The following is a 22,358-nucleotide window of genomic DNA, read 5'->3' on the forward strand; positions in this document are numbered from 1 at the left end:
ATTACAGATGGTATCTCATTCATTAGCGTATGACAACATTTTATTTGAAAGCACAAGAAAACCTGTTTTATAATTCAACAAAGCAACTTAATGTGAAACACCATTACAGTTTGCAGACTACCGAAAGTTTTCAGAAGTCTTTGGTGGAACAAGTTCAAGCAGACTGAGGCCTGTTTCTTGTATTTAAGCTGACACACAATCTGTGCAAACTGGCACTAATTCAGATATAAAGACAAACCACGAGAAGGACAAAATACTTGGCTGACATCTAATGTTATCCTTGATTTTGGAAGTTCATAGTCCTTGAAAGAATACAGTGAGATCATTTAATAACCACTACCTAAGTACATTCACAATTTCATTACAACACTGCACTCTAAAGCCAACACTGGTACCACAAAGGTCAAAATCCACTCATCTCCTGAATTAATTTTCATTCTCCATTTATTTTAATGAATAATATTGACAGTCACCATAATTTTCCTCAAAGTAGTATTCTGTAAATACAGCAGTTAAAGAAATGCGCCAGAAGTGTAATCATGTTATCAATCCATTCTGTCAAAAAGGTTTATTTGCTTTCTTCTCTAACACACATTACAGGAATGAGACAGTTTTATAAACCATGCTACTGACATGGATTTTTGATCTCTGTACATGACTGTAAAACTGAATGCATACATCAAACATGAGGTTATATATTGTACATATGCACTTTTTTTGCTACTTGGTTCAAAGGTAACCAGTATGCAGCTCTGTTTCTGCTGGCAAGATCTCAAATGGTTCATGGTGTTGCTGTATTTCAGCACCTAAAAGCCTAAAGGATAATTTACTCTTAAAACTACCTGGACACATTATATTTAACAAGTCTCAAATTCTCTTCAGGGATTATAATAAGAAAACACTTTGCTTAATCATAAATTTTATATTTATCTTGGCTAAACACCCTCCTTTGGATAGACTGCCATGTTTTGTCAGGAAAAATCAACACAGTGGAAATGAAGTACTTGTTCTGTTGTGTGGTCATTCAAAAGAGTATGTAGAAGTAATGTAAATGTGCACCAGCGCTGCTGATAATTTCACGCTCTCATACACTCATTTCAATTTGCTTTAAAAAGGACTATTCTTCCTGACTAAATATAGTCATCATGAAGAAGCATACCTCCCCTTTGGGCTAATAACACTGCAAGGCCCTCAACACAGGAGTACAAAAAACTGCTGTATTTTAGGGAACGTGAAGCACTTTCTTCTCATAATATTTTTCTGAAGTGGGACAAATGAGACTTCTTTTGCTAAGGTATCCTCTTTTAGTGCCCAAATTTCAGTTTGAGAATGCCAGTACTTTCCCACACCACATTTGCAAATCCCATCCACCCTAAACAAATCATATATATCCCAAATCCTTCTTTTTGAAAGTAATGAATCCTTGTAAAAGCAGTATATACCTTCACACATTAAAAGATTTGGAGGATTACTGGGACACAAAATGGCTCAGGAATGATCCTAAGGTTCTGGAATTAGACCTTCTTTAGGAAGTACCACTTAGTCATAGATCATTTTCATTCATCTGCAGCTTGGAAGCCTCTGATAGCAAAGCAATTTTTCACCAATGAGTTACAGTAGAACTAAAACAGTAATTACAGTAACCAGTCTTACCACCACATGTTTCTTCCTTTTACAATTTACTTAGTTTTTAGTAAGTTTCATGTTTAATATGGGCTTCTAATCTGTGGTTACAGAACTGACCTCCTTGCACAACTGTTTCCAAGTTAGAGGGTCATAACTCCCTGCTCAAATAGACATGTAAATCATTTAAAGGACCCCAAACAGCCAATGACCTGAGATACAGACACTTTTATATCTCTTGCAAGCAAATAAAAACTCCCTCCTACATAACAGGTAGGTCTGAAACTGAGTGTGATTCCATTCCTCTGTTCTGCCAGCTGCTCTTTTCTCCCCAACCCTCAGCCATACTAAAGGCGCCTTTACTCAACAGATCATGCAAAAGATTGGTCAAAAAAAAAAAAAAAAGACTGAAGCAAAAGGCAGTGCCATTCAAGTGTAGTTCACAGAGAAAGAACACCAGAAATCAGCTAATTGTGTGCACTGTACTCTGCCCAGGCTGAGAAACTGAGTGCCTTGCTGTACTCAATTTATTCTGTGTGATAATACAAGGAACTGGATTGTACTGCATACCAAAGAACAAATTTCAAATATTTACAATGGCAAAAGTATAAATAAGGCTCACGGCAAAAAGCACTGAGCAACAATTCTGCATTTTGATACTGCCATCACCAGAAAGTTTCTTAGTTTGCAAGTACAAATCACATCAAAAGAAACCGCATACTGCTGCTTTTTCCCTTTAGGAACTTATGAACATAGAAGCCAGAGGAAATTTCAGAAAATTATTACAACATATAATTTTAAAATTTAGGACTGGAATTCTAATTTTTTTTTCTAAATGTTCAGGAGCAAATACAGGGGAAAAGAGAAAGGGTGGACAGACATACTTTACCAAATTAAACGTAATATAAGGCACTGACCACTATATTCTGATTCACATTTCAAGGATTCTTTGAAATGTTACAAGTTTCATAGACTATTTTGCACTATCAATGAAAATGGATTCTTATATTCAGGAAGTTAATATGTAAATCATTTCCAGGACAGAAGCCTCATTCCTCTGCCACACTTCCCTCTATTACAACTGATCAATTAAATTAAAAACTATATTTTTGGCCAACTTCACATAGAAAGATACTGTTGTGACAGAGTACAGTACTTCAATAAAATTCTTAATGTATCTCCAATTTTTACCATAAAAAGCAAAGAAGTGCTTGTTACATATATTGTATAAGTCTAAACGAAAGCTGCCAAAGTAACCCAGCATTACAATCAGTTATGGGACAATTTTGAGTATGTTCCTGATAAAAACCTTGAGTATTTCTTGAATAACTTTTTAACAAGCTTCTTTCAATTGTCTCTTAGTAAAAAATCAATTTTTGAATATTAAAATACATAGTAAAATGCTAAATCCCAAACTACTGAATCGACTGCTATCAATACAACACATAGCTCATTTGACTGTTATGACCCCGTTTCCTAGTTGATTTTTAGATAAAAACAAGCAGATTACTAGCAAATTCCTACATGTACAGCATGCCACATTAAATATATGCAAATCAACCCTGTTCTCCTCTAGTTTTTTTGAGCTGACAACTCATATGACCTGAAGCCATGGTTAACGATTACAATTATTTGACTTTCATATTTATACAATCAGTCATCAGATACGCATGTTAATTGATTTTAACAGATAGTTTTGTATTCTAATGATCAACAGTAAGCGCACACTTTACCAACCTCTTGATTTATATCAGAACTTATATCATTTTTCACAATTAACTCTTCAATGTATTGATCTGCAGTATTCATTGGGACTTCACTACATGTTAGCCCAGAAGTACTCCAAACTATGGGGTATTTATTTCAGTAACAAAACTTGATTTTTCAGTTAAAACCACTCTTATACTGTGTTTAAAAAAAAACACAATTACTACCCTAATTTAAACAATGCATTGCCTATTAATTAGAAATGATGAAACATGAATGCTTAAATAAATGGACTGGGCAAAACATTAATCTACAGTTAGTTCATATTCACATTTTGCTATTTAAAGTTCTTTTTGCCTTTTCAAAAGAACCTTAGTCATGCACTTCTTGATTCTAATAAGCCTTCAGTTGTCACACACATGACAAAGTACAAGCCTACATTTAAGATCCTTATTTCTCAAGTACTATGCTTAAGGCCAAAGCATTCCTCTGTTGCCATCACAAAACATATTACTGAATCAGCTCTTTTTTTTTTTTATATGGCTGCAAATTTATTCTTTGCAATCACATTTTTATTCAAATACCCTATTTATTGAAGCATCAAATACAAAACTACGAATTGTACAGATTTGCACGTGAAGGACTGACTACTTATAAATTTATACAGCATGCAATCATCATCTTACACAATTAATGGTGGTTGGTCTTTAAGGATATTCATATAAAAGAGAGTGGATGTTGAATCTTACTCTCAAATAGACCAAATCATGCCTTATTCCACAGAAGGGCTCTCCCAGTTTAGGCCTTAACTGTTATTAGATAAAATGCTTATGCTCAAATTTTGGTAAAGCAAAAGCTGCCAAATCCTTTTCTCAGTATACTTTAATATCAATACTGATATTTTAATTTCTGCAAAATGCAGAGTCTTTCTACTTGAGGTACTGAGTCTGTCCATCTTTTATTGGGGTGAGCATTGTATACTCCAAGTTCTGCTACCATTCTCTTTCTGGCTGCCTGCTGCTTCAAGTGAAATTTATCCATTATATGAGATTTTTAAATACATTCTCCAGAACAAAAAGCAGCACAGAGCCATAACAGCACTCATCTCAGATACCTAATGCCGATTCAAGTTCCTATGATGTATCACAGACAGAAGAAACTTAAAGCCATGTTGCCACAATCATGAACAAGCACCTTAGTCTCTAAAACACTGCTTAATGGACTTTTCTGATTTTTAAAAAGTCTTAATTTCACACTGAACATAATGCGAAAGGTACTGAACATATGATAGGATTCTGTTGCTTTCTTAATAGTTATTTGCCTTAAACTAAGGTCTGGCACTATGGTAAATACTGATAACGCAAATAAATTCTCTTCAATCTCTCCCTTATTGGGAAACATCTTCTCAATCTTCAACAGATCTTGATTTCATTCAGAATATAATGAAAAGTCTGTCAGCCTGCAGAAAGGGGAAATCCATCCCACCCTAATCACTAACCCAGTGTTAACACCACAGGTACCAATGCAGAAAGACCTCGGTTTCTTTTATATAATACAGTGATATGAGTTAACCACCTTGAAGACTGATTGTAAGGTTTCTACTTTGGCAGCCAAGGCAGACCTTAAGATAAATGGAAGGGTGACAAAGCTCGTAAAAGTTATATGTGAAACTCCAATACAAATGGCCAGAAGAGTGGGAAATTAAAAGACAAATATACCAAGATACCAATGTATATACTTAATGTGTAAAGATCTAATAAACTTAGAAAATAGAATTTCTAGTTTTTAAAAATTACTGATATCATCCACTTCTCTTTAAGCTTAACTGCGTTAAAAATTACAGACCTGGTAATGTCAGCTTTGTAGAAAAACAAGTAAAATTCAACAACTGCATAAGTATGGGTGACTGAGCCAAAGTCGTCCTACTCTGACTCATAAATACAGCACATTCATTTAAGTTAGAATTAATATAGATATTTCCACAAGATGCCTGAATTTAGATTAAGGTGAAAACAAAACAAAAAAAAATAAAGTAAAAAAAATCCTGTTATAACTCACTATTTTAAAAAAGTATGTTAATTTTTCATCATAAAGATCAATGATTAGAAGTAGTATATGACTAACAATACTCAATGTGTTTATTAAAAACCAAGAGGAAACAAAAAATAGAAAGCAACTGGTGACACCTTCTGATGACAACTTTAATGTAAAGAGTTGCAACTACAATAAATTCTACAGTTAACAGTTAAATCAAGGCTATGAGTAGAAAGAAGGCCAATAAAATGCATTCTTGGAAATGAGAAAGTAGAAAATTTCCACTTGTAAGACAAACATGAGCACAGTGACAGCATGCCACCATCCAGAGACTCTTAAAGGGATCACGACAGGGGGAGCTGAGGAACAAAAATCCACCTCAATACAAGGGGTTTAGTATCCAACTGTCACTGCTTTATCTTAGTCAAAAAATGAAGTTGAGATCCATGAAATATATAGAAAACCATTTACCATACTGGCCTTGTTGCACAATAAGATGTTCTTTTGCATGGTTTTACACATAAGAAATAAATATGAAAATGGATCATAAGTTTAATACAACTAGGTAGGTAAGTTTAACCATCTGTATCCAAAGGCGATCCAATTTGATTAGAAATAATCAAGGATAATCATACATCAACAAGCACTGTCCTTAATTTAGAAAGTATAGCCTTTATTATGTTTAGTTAACTCCATACCAAAACCTTCTAACTACTTTGTAACTCATTTTATAGCCTCAACAGAGAAGAAAATATATGATCAGCTGGGTAAGTTCCGTACAGGCGTATAAACCCCAACAGAGGTGCAAGGCCTGGGAGGAAAATACCAAAAAAGGAGAACATGAGGAGGACAGAAGACATACTGTTCATTTTGATGAAAAAATTATCTAAGCCCACACTTAGGTCATCTAAATGTGATAAAAAACATAACCACAGAACCTCAAAGTGTCAGTTTGTGAAACGGAAAACCTCACACCACCTCCAGAATGTTTTATTTCTACCAACATCAGTAACGTTTGCATTCCCTAAATCCCACTCCATTTTACAATGGTGACTAAATGTCACTGGACTTATTAACACTAAGAAACAGATTAATAAGAATGGCAATCATTTGCTTGCATAAAATTTGCCCACTTCTTTGATGTTCCCTGTCTATAGCAAAGCAGCACATGAATACCACAGTCAGCCACTGCCTCTTCTGACATGAAGACTCCTGAGATAGCCAGTGTGACCAAAAGAATTATTGCTTGTGGCATCCAAATAAACAAAACATGGAAGTTTCACATCTAACAAACCCAAAAGGCTTTGCAGTTTCACTTAGAACAAGTGCATATTTTACACAGAATCATCAAGTTAGTGAATTTAAAACACAGCAGAGAAGTGCTGGAAATTTCAACCCAGTTAATGGATAGATGAATTTAGGAAAGAGGATGTAAGCATCATCAACATAAGACAAAATTGCTGGGTTTTATTTTAAACATGCTTAAACTCAACATTTTAACTTAAATTACCTTAAATATTTAAGAATTATGTATATTTTACATCTCTTGCCACCTGAATCTGGCGATCCAAATGTCTAGAATAGCACATTTGGAATGCTGAGTTATATTAACATCATACTAACTATAGCAGTCCAATTTCAACAAATTTCTCTGGGTTTTTGCATATTGCTGAATAAATGACTCTGGAATTAGTTTACTTTTCTTGGAGGCATTATATGAGATTATTTCTCAGTCTCCTCCTCTTTGATTTAGTACACCTCTTAAGATAATTTATTAATGTATTGGATATCTCATTCATCATCTATTATTACTAGTGTCATAAATTAGACGAATGGAACAGAGCACTGGACTATACACTTTTTACATATTCATCAATAAAATGGCCACCTCTGTTAGCAAGCACTATACAAACAAAGCTAGTTCATCCACTAAAGTGAGACCAGGAGTACTTTTTAAAATCAAATTCCCAAACAGATCATTAGATTTGTAGTATAGTATGTTATTAGTGAAGTAAAAATCAGTAAAAAAGGTTAGAAACACCTGGTCTGCAAAAGACAAATGCATGTCAGACATTGCTAAGTCCTGTAAATTATTCAGATGAATTAGAAAGCTGATGAATACCAGTCTTTTATGAGAGAGAGAGGGAGACAGAGACAGAGAAACGATTAATTGTTAAAAATGCTGTAATTTTGCCAGCATACTAAAAAGAAGTAAAAAGTGGAGGAAAGATTCAACTAACAGAAACTTTAATGGCAGCATTTAAATCTTTGATACTTCTCAGACAAGTTACCTACAGCAGTGATAACCAGGGAAAACAAAGTCCCTTGCCAGCACTTTTTTGAATAAGACGACCTAAACACAAAGTACATTGGAAAACACAATTGTGAAGATACTAGAATATTTTCAAGATAATGACCATTAATGAGAATCCTATCATTAATAAGTTACACAGCAGTATACTGTGCTATATAAATTACCTGAAGGAAGACAGAATTAATATTGTTATGAGAACATTAACTCTGACAATACAAGATCATTGTGCCTGCATTAAATTAGATCTTTGAATTAAGTGAATATCCAAAATTTCACTTTTTGATATTTTTGGCAAGATTCAGTTGATATATTTTGTAAACATTCACTGTTTTCATTCCTTTATCTAAAAGTAAATATCTCATTAAGGCAAATTAATATTTTACATGATATAACAGTACTGCATTCACCTCTTTTCCAGTTGTTAAATGAAAAAGTTTGAGCCAGGTTTAGTAATCTATTAATGGAATCAGACACAGAATTTAAGTTCTTATAAGAAAATTAGAAAAGGACTGCACATTTTAAGATTCGTAAATATAAGTTGCTTCAGTTTAGCAACTGTGCATCCAATTTCTACACGCAAAAGAAATAGTTGTTATTTTTTCTCATTAAGATATGGTATTTCAGGCTTCAATATCAGCTGAAAACAGCAAAACTCTTTCCAACTAAACAGTCAGTCTTTCATTGTGCCACTTTTAAATCAGGACCTTTATTATTTTCCATATAGACCCTTCACTATCTATAGTAATGGATAATTAAAAAAACCCTACTTCTACCAATGCTTTTTCAAGCCAATTAAACAGATTTATACAGATGCATTTTCCCTTTATTATGTTTAGAATTATTAACAAAAAAGTTTAATGAACTACATATGACACTTTCCTGTAGTTACAATTACCTGTGGAATGCAAAATGGATTATGTGAACTGCAGCTGATTAGTCTTCAGTTCGATTGCTGTTTGGCCACGATTATGATACCTGTTGTTCAAGCTAAAGAGTAATTTGCAGTCAAAAGGACCTTGACTAAAAATAAGCAGGACCCTCCTTGTACCAAGGTGCATGTGGTTTGACGATTGACACAAATCAGAGAAACCAATCCCTCCTCTGCTTTAGAGCAGCCATTTGTGGTGACTCTTATCTCTGCTTCACTTTCTACAAAAACGTGTAATACCAGTGAAACACCAACATCTACTCTTTTCTCTGTAGATTATGATATTCACCCATCACGTATGTCTCCTGAATTCTATCTGTAGCCACAGTGAATTTCTAATTTCTAGAACAGGAAATTTATTATACAGGAGACTATCAGTATGTCATACCCACAATTTCCAGCAGCAATCTAGAGGGGTAACAGGTACGAGATAATTCTCTGGTGCAAAAAGGACTTTACTGAACCTGGTCTCCGTGACTGATAGGAGTGCTCTAGCAACTGGGGTAGTAGCACAAAAAAATTGTTAGCAATGGCACCACCATTCTATCTTGCAAGAGTTTCCTTGACTGGTGTTTCCAAACCATCTGAGATTTTTTTACCATTTCTGCTCTTTTTATTCACCAAGGAGAGAACTTATGTCTGCATGGAATTGTTCACAGAACCTCAAATCAAGGCATATGCACTGCTGATTACCTAAGACCAACTCCAATATAATAATCTTGGGACACATGGAAGAAGGTTTATCTTTTCCTCAACCTAAAAAATTACTTCCTTACCTAAAGCTTTACAACAAAGCCCTAGTGAAGGGTATCCAGAATTACCCAATCTTCATTATTTTCCAGGTAAATAAGCAGGTAACCTGTTCTATATTCTGAATACATAATTTCACTTGTTAATGATAGATTTCAACATTAATTAATGACTGTGTGGAAGTACTGAAAAAATAACGGAAATAATGCTTTAGCTTACCCCACATAGAACCTGGAATACAAGAGGTAAATTTCCCCAAATAATTATGCCAACATAACTTTCCTTTAAGCACTTGCTACCTAATTATCGTAACTTTCAGGCCTGCTGAAAATGTCACCAATGGTCAGCAAATTGCATAGTGAATATACATGAATCACTGAGAAGTAAAGGAAGATATCTGTACTTATTTTTATTAAAGGTTCTGCAAGACACAATGACTGTCTTCTTTTTAATATCAGAGATCCATAAAGCTTCAACTGTTCATATACCTGCTAGGATGAGTACCCATAGATGTTGATTCTTATGGTGGTTATAAGGAATATCACTGTTATGTTCTTTAATCACAGAAATTACATGAAATTTAAACCTCTGCTTCTCAGCAACATCCTATCCTCTTAACTCTGCTGAGTACCTATACTCAGTCAGACATGTATTTTTAAAGGAAACAGACAGATAGGAGTGGAAGGCAGAAGCTGATACCATCGGTATTGAAGATAAACACCCCCATATGGGGTTGCGATATTTATTTCCTCAACACAACTATTACCACTAGTAAAGCAGTTTACTCTAGCTACATGATTTAGCAACTGTTAAATCAATGCTGTTAAATTCAGAATCCACAAGAAACATACTACAAATTGTTGAGAAGAAATAAGGCTTGTTTACTCCTCATTACAGTGTCAGTGAGTCAAAGAGTTGATCTTAAACAACAAAAGCCTGACAGAAGAAAATGCCGCCAGCCCTGTCAGACTCCAGGAAGAGAAAGTCAAGGCTCAAATGATTGTGTTGATCTTTGACTGAAGCTGTAAAATGAGTTACTTTCTTCAACACCAAACACAACACTGCAGCCAACAATAAGGAATCCTTTTGGTTTTTTCCACACAATGAATTTTGAATGTCATAAACTCTGGAGATTTTTAATCACATTAAAAAGGCATTAGCAAGGCAAATGAATACAACCCAGACCCATAAACAACCAAAGAACTGGTTTTCCTGACTAACCTTATTTTGCCTTCTCTCATCTAAATTCCAGTACCAGGACTTCTTATTAATAGGTACCTTCAGGTTTAACCAGCTTCTAACCCAGTATTTTTTTCTTTCATTACTTAAATCTGAACAGTTGTTCAGATTTGTTCACTGACTAAATTCCAAAGTATCCATGTTTTATTAGTCACATGGAAATGGGACTGCTACCCACAAGACTTCAAGATAAAATGCTCCACTAATAAAGATCAACAGCTCCTATTCAAGGACTAACAGCCTTACGATACAGTATTTCCTGCTCTCAATTCAAATAAAGGTAATTAAAAATACCATAATTTCTGTTCAGAAGTCATCATTAGTCATCCTTCCTGAACTGATTCTCAGCATCACCCCTAATGTCCTACATAATTCTGCCCATCCTTACTTCACAAAGAATTCTAATTTAAAAAAAAGCCTACATTGACTAAAAGCCTGTCAACGTATCTTCCAGTGTAATCTTAGTGTATTTGTAAGATTTCTGCTGCTACTCATTAAAAATCAGATTCACTGTTTACTTTTTAATTTTAGATGACTTTATTTGAAAAAATAATAAATAAATCTAGCCCATACCAAGTAAACTGTTGTCAACACACTGCAGCTGCCATAACCACTACAGAACAGTAACAGCAGAAATGAACAGTTAATGACTAGGAGCCAGAAACAATGGACAGACAATAGTTTAACTTAACCAATGGGTATACACCCTCTTCTTCCCACCTCTCACATACTCTAAATTTATCTTGGTTATAACCATATTAGTCAGTTCAAGTTTGTTAAGTGCAGGTTTTTCCATCACAGACATTAACAGCGAAGTCACTCAGGACTTAAACATACAGACCAATTTTTTCTTCCAGCAACAAATCTTAAGCATCCAGAAGCACAGGACTTCTTGATTTCTTGAACTAAGTGCTTACTCAGCAGGCATCCAGAAAGTAATGCATTACTTCACTTAGCCATACCAGTTCTTTGTTATTCATTTTATGTAAGAATTCATAACGATAACAAGTGTATTGTTTGACATGCAGCAAAAACATGGGCAACCAACAGATATTTCCTCTGACCCCTGTCAGATCAATTAGTTTCCATAGCAGAGACAAATGCCTTCAGAACAGCAAAGCAAAACAGAAATCCTCTCAAATGGTAAAAAAAGCCGAATATATGAGGTAAGGAAGTAAACTAGGTTTAAAACAATAAACTGCATTGAAGTGATTTTCTGTACTAGAGCTAAAGCTGTTTTCAGTAACGTACAGCATCACACGCAGTACTTCACAGTAAATAAATTTCATGAAATCATTTGTGTGCCTGAAAGACATGATATAGACTACCCATCCAGAGTGCATTACAAGTATCTATTTCATTTTAATACAATAGTATATGATTGTTTAGGTTAGAAAAGATCTGTAGGATCATCAAGCCCAACTGTTAACCAGCACTACTAAGTCCACCACTAAACCATGTCCTTAAGCACTATCTGCATGTTGTTTAAATAACATGAGGGCTAGCAACTCAACCACTTACCTGGGCAGAACGTTCCAATGTTTGACAACTTTTTCCATGAAGAACATGTTAATAATAGCCAATCTAAACCTCCCCTGGCACAACTTGAGGCCATTACCTCTTCCCCTATTGCTTGTTGCTTGAGACTGACAATCACCTCACTACAACCTCCTTTCAGACAGCAAGGTCTCCCATCAGCCTCCTTTTCTCTAGGCTAAACATTCTCAGTTCCCTCAGCTGCTTCTTATAAGACTTGTGCTCTAGACACTTTACCATCTTTCTTGCCTTCTCTGGACATACTCCAGCATCTCTACTTTCTTGTAGCGATGGCTCCAAAACTGAACATATTGTCTGAGGTGCAGCCTCACCAGTGCAGAGTACAGAGTGACAATCACTTCCCTAGTCCTGCTGCCCACACTATTTCTGCTACAAGCCAGGATGCCGCTGGCCTTCTTGACCAACTAGGCACAAGCTGGCTCATGTTCAGCCAACTGTCGACCAACACCCCTAGATCCTTTTCCACCATGCAGCTTTTCAGTTGCTCATCCTAAAGCCTGTGGTGATACACTGGGTTGTTGCGACTCAAGCACAGCACCCAGCACTCGACCTTGTTGACCCTCATGCAGTTGGCCTAGGCCCATAAATCCAGACTGTGCAGATCCCCCCGTAGACCCTTCCTGCCCTCAAGCAGATCAACACTCCCATCCAACTTGGTGTCACCCGCAAATTTTCTGAGGGTGCACACAATTCCCTCATCTAGATCTTAAATAAAGATATTAGCCAGAACTGGCCCCAATACTGAACCCTCGAAGAGCACCACTTGTGACCAGCCACTGACTGAATTTAACTCCATTCACCACCACTCCTTGGGACTGGCTTTCCAGCAAGATATTTACCCAGCCAACTGTACACAATCCAAGCAATCAGCAGCCAGTTTCTCCAGAAGAATGCTGTGGGAAATGATGTCAAAGTCTTTACTGAAGTCTAGGCAGACCACATCCGCAGCCTTTCCTTCATCCATGAAATAAATCACCTCGTCATAGAAGGAGATCAGGTTATTCACGCACGACCCGCCTTTCATAAACCCATGCTGACTGTGCCTGATCACCTCGCTGTCCTGTATGTGCCCCATAATGGCACTCAAGATGAGTGCCTTCAGTTTACACTGCTTTACCTTAAATTCACACACACAGTGCAAGTAATACTAAAAGGAAGACATAGCTTAATTACTGAAATCCATTTAAGCTCAAAATAAAAATATGAAGCCAAGTCAACCATAAACAGCAGGAATAATGCCCATTAAAGTTTTACACCCTGTAGTTCCCAATCTTCTGTACTTTTACTAATGTAAAATACATCAACTTAGAAAATGTATTCTGAAGTTTTTAACATTTTTTATTATAGGAGATTACCTTCAGGATCAAAAGAGGTGCACTATGAATATAGATTTCACATGATCTTAAATGTAAAAAGAAATCTGTTGTATCTCTATCATCTAGTCACACAAGATAACATGAAGATTACATCATTCAAGGATTACGAAGATCATTGTGTGTTTAATTATTAGTCTGGGTCACCATTCAAAGCCCTAGTTATTAATTCGTCCTCCTTCATTCCACATTCTGGACTAGAGATTCCTTGAACAAAAATTCTCAATTCACTGACTGTATAGCTGATGAAGTGAGTGAGCTGTAAAACTAAAACTAAGATATAAAGTAAGAGTAAATGATAAATGCAAATCTAATTTACTTTTGCATTGGCATATTTCAAATGTTTATTGTGCTCTCCTGGTCCAAGTCTCAGAAAAAAATCACTTCACTACCTCTAATACAAGACCAGCTGCCATAACATTGTCAGCCCATCCATAAGCTGATCCATAGACTGGAGAGCCAAGGAGTGATCAGTAGGACCTTCTCACCCTTTAATAGCCCCATATGGCCAGTGCAAAAGTCTAATGGAGAGTGGAGACTAACAGTAGACTACTGGGGCCTGAATGAAGTCACACCACCATTGAGTGCTGCCATACCAGACATGCTAGAACTTCAGTATGAACTAGAGTCAAAGGCAGCCAAGTGGTATGCCACGACTGATATTGCCAGTGCATTTTTCCCAATTCCTGTGGCAGCAGAGTGCAGGCCACAGTTCACTTTTACTTGGAGGAGTGTCCAGTACACTTGGAACTGACTGCCCCAGGGGTGGAAACACAGCCCTACCATCTGCTATGGATTGATCCAGACTGCACTGGAACAGGTGCAAGCTCCAGAACACCTGCAATAAATTGATGACATTATTGTGTGGGGCAATACAGCAGCAGAAGTCTTTGAAAAAGGGAGGAAAATAATCCAAATCCTGCTGAAAGCCAGTTTTGCCATAAAACGGAGTAAGGTCAAGGGACCTGCGTGAGGTGTGAGCAGGTAGAAGATCTGCTTAGCCTGGAGGCAAAACTTAAGGAGGAGGTTGAGACGCTGAGGACCATCAGGGAGTGTGAAAGGGAGATGGACTGGTGGAGTAACTCCCTGGCGTGCCAGTCGGAACAGTTCCAGGGAGATAACCCCCAAAAGGGGAAGGACCCCCTGCCTTCTCACACAGAGAGGGATGGCTCGAGACACCCCCTGCCCTGTAGCTGTTGCGCAGAGGTAGGTGACCAAAAAGACAATGAGGGCTGGAAGCGAGTTCCAGTTCGGCGTCGTGGGAAACCCTCCCCCCTTCCTGCCCTGCTTCCCCAGGTGTCCCTCCGTAATAGGTTCGAGGCCCTGGATCTTGAAGGAGAGGTAGGTGAGAATGTGGTGCAAGGCCAGCCTACAAGGCCACATAGGAAAAGGCGGTCGACTTTGCACCTCAAGACTGCCTCTGATAAGAAAGAAAGGAAGAAGGGTTATTGTAGTAGGCAATTCCCTTCTGAGAGGAACAGAGGGCCCGATATGCAGAGTTGACCCTCATCATAGGGAAGTGTGTAGTCTGCCTGGAGCCCGGATCAGGGATATCACTAGGGGGCTCCCCAACCTGGTGCACCCGACAGACTACTACCTGCTGCTGATCTTCCAGACAGGTGGGGAGGAAGCTGCTTCCCGCAGTCTGAGGGGGATGAAGAAAGACCACAGGGCCTTGGGGTGGATGGTGAAAGAGTCTGGGGCTCAAGTGATCTTCTCCTTCCATCTTCCACTTATGATGTGGGAAGGAATGGGAAGATTCAGTCCATAAACGATTGGCTTCGAGACTGGTGCTACAGGCAGGGCTTTGGATTCTTTAATAACGGCTGGTTTTATAGGGCACCAGTCTGGACAATGACAAGTGAGAAAGGTTTATCTCACAGAGGCAAAAGGATGCTGGGGCACGAATTAGCAGGGCTCATTTGGAGAGCTTTAAACTAGATTCGAAGGGGGATGGGATTGTAGCTGGGCTTGCCCCAGTGGGGCAGCACTCCAGAACTGATGAAGACTGGGAGGCCTCCTATAATCCTAGGGTGAAATTGGTGTGCTCAGCTCGCTCCCTGGAATGTCTGTACACCAATGCGCGCAGCATGGGAAATAAGCAGGAGGAGTTGGAAACTTGTGTTAAGTCAGGAGACTATGATCTGGTGGCAATTACAGAGATGTGGTGGGGCAGCTCACATGACTGGAATATAGTAATGGAGGGCTATGTCCTCTTCAGGAAAGACAGGCCAGCCAGGCGGGGTGGTGGGGTTGCTATTTATGTGCAGGAGCAACTACAATGCACCGAGTTTTGTCCAGGGACAGATGACGAGCGAGTTGAGAGTCTGTGGGTGAGAATTAAGGCGCAGGCTGGCAGGGACGATACTGTTGTGGGTGTCTGTTACAGGCCACCAGATCAGGGTGAGGAAGTTGACGAGGCCTTCTACAGGCAGCTGAGAGCGGCCTCACAGTCACAGGCTGTGGTCATCGTGGGGATTTTAACTTCCCTGATGTTTGCTGGAAGGACCACTCGGCAACCCAGCCGCAGTCCAGGAGGTTCCTCCAGTGTATGGATGATAACTTCCTCCTGCAAATGGTGGATGAGCTGACCAGGAGAGGAGCGCTGCTGGATCTCATCCTCACTAACAAGGAGGATCTGGTCGAAGCAGTAAGGGTTGAGGGCTGCCTTGGTTGCAGCGACCACGAGATGGTGGAATTCAGGATCTTGTGTGGTAGGACCAGTAGAACAGCAAGTAGAATTGCAACCCTGGACTTTAGCAGGGCAAACTTTGGCCTTTTCAAGCAATTGCTAGGGGAAATCCCATGGGCAAGGCTGTTTGAAGGTAAAGGGGCCCAAGATAGTTGGTTAGCATTCAAGGATTACTTTTTCCGAGCTCAAGATCAGAGCATCCCGACACGTAGGAAGTCAAGGAAGAGGGCCAGGAGACCTGCGTGGCTAAATAGGGAATTGCTGGGTATGCTCAAGTGGAAGAGGAGAGTTTACAGGTCATGGAAGGAGGGGCTGGCCACTTGGGAGGAATATAAGGCTGCTGCTAGAGGATGTAGGAAGGCAGCTAGGATGACTAAGGCATCCTTAGAATTAAACCTGGCGAGAAGGGTCAAGGACAGCAAAAAGAGCTTTTTCAAATACATGGCAGATAAAACTAACACCAGAGGCAATGTAGGCCCACTGATGAACGGGATGGGTGCCCTGGTGACAGAAGATACAGAGATGGCAGAGTTACTGAATGCCTTCTTTGTCTACTCTGCTGCAGGCAGTCCTGAAGAGCCCTGTACCCCTGAGACCTTAGATGAAGTCAAGTCAACGGAGCGGTTTGCCTTAGTCGATGAGGAATGGGTTAGAGACCAGTTGAGCAATCTGGACATCCATAAATCCATGGGTCCAGATGGGATGCACCCGCGGGTGCTGAGGGAACTGGCGGAAGTCATTGCTAGACCACTCTCCATCATCTTTACCAAGTCTTGGGAAACGGGAGAGGTGCCTGAGGACTGGAGGAAAGCAAATGTCACTCCAGCCTTCAAAAAGGGCAAGAAGGAGGACCCGGGTAACTATAGACCGGTCAGCCTCACCTCCATCCCTGGGAAAGTGATGGAACACCTTATCCTTGGTGCCATCTTAAGGCATATCAAGGATAAGAGGGTTATGAGGGGCAGTCAACATGGCTTCACCAAGGGGAAATCATGCCTGACCAATCTCTTAGCCTTTTATGAGGAAAGAACATGGTGGATGGATGATGGCAGAGCGGTGGATGTGGTCTACCTTGACTTCAGCAAAGCATTTGACACAGTCTCCCACAGCATCCTCACGGCTAAATTGAGGAAGTGTGGTCTGGATGATCAGGTAGTGAGGTGGACTGTGAACTGGCTGAAGGAGAGAAGCCAGAGAGTTGTAGTCTATGGGGCGGAGTCTAGTTGGAGGCCTGTAACTAGTGGAGTGCCTCAAGGGTCAGTACTGGGACCAGTATTATTTAATATATTCAATGATTTAGACGAGGGAATTGAGTGTACTATCAGCAAGTTTGCTGATGACACTAAGCTGGGAGGAGTGGCTGACACGCCAGAAGGCTGTGCTGCCATCCAGTGAGACCTGGACAGGCTGGAGAGTTGGGCAGGGAATAACTTGATGAAATATAACAAGGAAAAGTGTAGAGTCCTGCATCTGGGCAGGAACAACCCCAGGTTCCAGTATAGATTGGGGAATGACCTGTTAGAGAGCAGTGTAGGGGAGAGGGACCTGGGGGTCCTAGTGGACGACAGGATGACCATAAGCCAACACTGTGCCCTTGTGGCCAAGAAGGCCAATGGCATCCTGGGGTGTATTAGAAGGGGGGTGGTTAGTAGGTCGAGAGAGGTCCTCCTTCCCCTCTACTCTGCCCTGGTGAGACCCCATCTGGAATACTGTGTCCAGTTCTGGGCCCCTCAGTTCAAGAAGGACAGGGACCTGCTGGAGAGAGTCCAGCGCAGGGCAACAAAGATGATTAAGGGAGTGGAGCATCTCCCTTATGAGGAAAGACTGAGGGAGCTGGTTTTCTATAGTTTAGAGAAGAGGAGACTGAGGGGTGACCTTATTAGTGTATATAAATATAGAAAGGGGGAGCGTCACGAGGATGGAGCCAGGCTCTACTCAGTGGCAAACAATGATAGGACAAGGGGTAATGGGTACAAACTGGAACACAAGAGGTTCCACTTAAACTTGAGAAGAAACTTCTTTTCAGCGAGAGTGATGGAACACTGGAACAGGCTGCCCAGGGAGGTTGTGGAGTCTCCTTCCCTGGAGACATTCAAAACCCGCCTGGACACATTCCTGTGTAACCTTATCTAGGTGTTCCTGCCCTGGCAGGAGGATTGGACTAGATGATCTTTTGAGGTCCCTTCCAATCTCTAGCATACTGTGATACTGTGTGATACTGTGACCTGCACAGGAGATTCAATTTTCGGGAATAAAATGGCAAGATGAACATAGCAAGATCCCCACAGATGTGATCAACAAGATAACAGCAATGTCTCCACCAGCTAATAAGAAAGAAACGCAAGCTTTCTTGGGTGCAGTGGGATTCTGGAGAATGCACATCCCAAATTACAGTTTGACTGTAAGCCCTCTCTACCATGTGATTCGGAAGAAGAATGATTTTAAATCGGGCTCTGAGCAACAACAAGCCTTTGAGCAAATTAAATGTGAGATAGCTCATGCAGTAGCCCTTGGACCAGTCTGGATTGGGCCAGATGTAAAAAACACACTCTACACCGCAGCCCGGGAAAATGGTCCTACCTGGAACCTCTGGCAGAAAGCTCCAAGGGAGACTCGAGGTCAACCCCTTGGCTTTTGGAGTTCGGGATATAAAGGATCTGAGTCCAGCTATACCCCAACTGAGAAAGAGATACTGGCAGCCCATGTAGGGGTTTGAGCTGCTTCAGAAGTGATTGGCACTGAAGCACAGCTCCTCCTGGCACCCCGGTTGCCCATGCTGGGCTGGATGTTCAAAGGCAGGATCTCCTCTACGCATCATGCAACCAATGCTACATGGAGTAAGTGGGCTGCACTAATTATACAATGAGCTCGAATAGGAAATCCCAGTCGTCCAGGAATTCTAGAAGTCATTATGGACTGGCCAGAGGGCAAAGATTTTGGAATGTCACCAGAGGAGGAGGTGATGCATGCTGAAGAGGCCCCACCATATAATAAACTGTCAGAAAGTGAGAAGCAATATGCCTTGTTCACTGATGGGTCCTGCCGTATTGTGGGAAAGCAGTGGAGATGGAAGGCAGCTGTATGGAGTCCCCGATGACAAGCTGCAAAAACTGCTGAAGGAGAGGGTGAATTGAGTCAGTTTGCCAAGGTGAAAATCGAACAGTACAATGGTGTCGTGGTTTCAACCCTGTTGGCAAGTCAGCCATACAGTCCATTGCCCCCCCACCTTTGTTCCCCCCACTCCCAGAGGGATGGGGAGAAGAATCGAAAGAATGTAACTCCCACAGGTTGAGATAAGAACAGTCCAGTAACTAAGGTATAACACAAATCACTACTGCTACCACCAATAATAATAATGATAAAGGAAATAAGAAGGGAAGAGAATACAAGTGCTCACCACCCGCCGACCGATAATACCCAGCCCAACCCAGCAGTGATCTCACCCTTCCCAGTAACTGCCACTTTACATCCTGGGCATGACGTGCTGTGGTATGGAATACCTCTCTGGGTAGTTTGGGTCAGGTGTCCTGTCTTTGCTTCCTCCCGGCTTCCCCTCCTCCCTGGCAGAGCATGAGACTCAGAAAGTCCTTGGTCAGAGTAAACATTACTGAGCAGCAACTAAAAACATCAGTGTTATCAGCGTTGCTCTCAGGCCGAGAGTTAAAATCACAGCACTGGACCAGCTACTTAGAAGGAGAAAAATAACTGATACTGCTGAACCCAGGACAAACGGGCTGTTAAAAACTACACTGAGAGCAATGGGTGGTGGAACTTTCAAACACTGGGATATATATTTACCAAAAGCCACCTGGTTAGTCAACACCAGAGGATCTGCCAACAGGGCTGGCCCAGCCCAGTCAGAATCCCCAGTCGTGGGACTGCTTTTGCTCAGGGACAAGGATATACCTGGTGGATAATGCGGGAAGATGGGAATTCTGATGTGTACCTCAAGGGGATTTGATTTTAGGGGAAAACAGCCAATGAACTCAACTGTATGCTGTTGCCTGCTATGTAGCACTTTTATAGCCCACCAACTAGATGTCTTCAGGTCACCAGCAACCAGACCTGACTTCCCTCTGACCGCCATCCAAACAAAGAATGAACTTTGAAGGAACCAGGCAAGCTCTGCGGTACCACAGCAGGCAACAATCCAACAGTGCACACAGCCTCTCCTGCTCTGAAAGACTGTTACAAGAGATGGAGACTGACATCATGGACCAGATGGACTCAGCAGCTTTATAGGGATTGGTCCACGCACTAAGGAATGATCCATGTGTGTGTGTGTGTGTAGATATGTATATATATATATATATATATATGAGTGATGGTATATTGAAAATGTGGGATTCTGAGCATGACGTGAATGGTATGGAATAAGGGGCGGATACTGTCCTGGGTTCAGCAGTAGCAGTCATTTTTCTCCTTCTAAGTAGCTGGTGCAATGCTGTGGTTTTGACTCTCAGCCTGAGAACAACCCTGATAACACCTATGTTTTTAGTTGCTGCTCAGTAATGTTTACTCTGACCAAGGACTTTCTGAGTCTCATGCTCTGCCAGGGAGGAGGGGAAGCCAGGAGGAAGCAGAGACAGGACACCTGACCCAAACTAGCCAAAGGGGTATTCCATACCACAGCATGTCATGCCCACTATATAAACTGGGGGTAGTTACCCAGAAGGGCTAGATCACTGCTCGGGTCGGGCTGGGTATTGGTCAGTGGGTGGTGAGCGGTTGTATTCTCTTCCCTTGTTTTCTCCCTTATCATTATTATTATTTGTGGTAGCAGCAGTGGTTTGTGTTATACCTTAGTTACCAGAGTGTTCTTATCTCAACCTGTGGGAGTTAAATTCTTTCGATTTTCCTCACCATCCCTCTGGGAGCAGGGAGAGGAAGGGGGGGAAGTGAGAGAGCAGCTGTGTGGTTCTGAATTACTGGCTGGGCTTAAACCACAACAAGAGGTCACAAAGAACTTGTCAGTAGAGATCAGGTTTGAGGACAGAGGGAGTTTGGGATTCTATTTGCTTGTTTTGAGGGGTTCTTCTGTTGCTTTGTTTCTTTCTTTCTTTCATCACAGTATTAATGACTAGTCTTTCAAGAACTATTGTAACTTGTAACTACTGTAACATCAATGGGCAAGGAATTGATGAAGGAATGGCCAGCAAGGTCCAATGCAGTCAGATGACCTGTGATCAACTGTCATAGGTGACAGAGACCATAACAGGGTGTTAAACCTCGAGCTCTGGCTCTAAGACAGTCTACCTCAGAAACACTGAAAAGGCTGGATGGTAGAGCTGTAACTCTGAGAGGAAGGTATCAAAGCAAACGTCTGCTGCAGAAGAGCAAGCTTTCCCCCTCTTTCACCTGTGCAAGGTGAAAGATGTTAGTTTAATGTTTTTAATTTGCTTACATGTACATGCAATTAGAAAGACTGCTTACACTTCAACTTTATTTCACTATCCATAACCCTTTACCTGTCTCTTCAAGTCAGTGTATCATAATGGTGTCACAGACTTTGCTTGAGAGGAACTGAGAGTAAAACATAGCTCCAGCCTCAGAAAAGGCAAATGTCAGATGGAAGTAAAAATACTTTAAAACATTCTGCAAAGATAGTGAAAGTACAGAAATGTACCTCAAGTTACAGGGAAGAGTTTGGCATATTGGAAGGGACTACATGGAAAGCCATAGTATCCAGTGGGTGCTATAAACAGACACAGCAATGAATCATGACAAACCCATTACTATCTGCTACAACAGAACTCTGGAACAGACACTTGTTTCAGCTCCTTCAAAACTAAGCAAAATGAACAAGAATAAAATTGGCATGGCCATAACATTTCACCAAGCAAAATTCTTCACTGTAGACAGGAATTAGTCTCAAGTGAAATGGCAGTTAATTTATTGCTGTCAGTTCAGGATACTTTTCAATGATGAAATCATTGCAAACTGTAACTCAGGACTTTGAAAGATAAATTCTCTCATGTTGAAAAAATGAAACTGCTACCCAACCTTCAATTACTCTGACGTTAACCTGAATAATAATTTTATAAGTTGTCTGGTCAGTGTGAGGAAGAAACATCAGCTGAAACACAATATTAGCAATCTAGAGACTTGCTGGCAACTTGAGTATTTTTTTTTATAGAGGAG

General features: G+C 40.3%; 1 protein-coding gene across 1 annotated transcript in view; it reads right to left on the reverse strand.

The window, feature by feature from the left end:
- Positions 1–22,358, reverse strand: part of TBC1D5 (TBC1 domain family member 5) — a 319,487-nt gene that overhangs the window by 296,130 nt on the left and 999 nt on the right. The gene's annotated exons all lie outside the window — the stretch shown is intronic.

This window comes from Pezoporus flaviventris, unplaced genomic scaffold (assembly GCF_033815535.1).
Source record: "Pezoporus flaviventris isolate CSIRO_AGI_PZ_B2104156 unplaced genomic scaffold, CSIRO_AGI_Pfla_v1 ptg000037l, whole genome shotgun sequence".
NCBI lineage: Eukaryota > Metazoa > Chordata > Aves > Psittaciformes > Psittacidae > Pezoporus > Pezoporus flaviventris.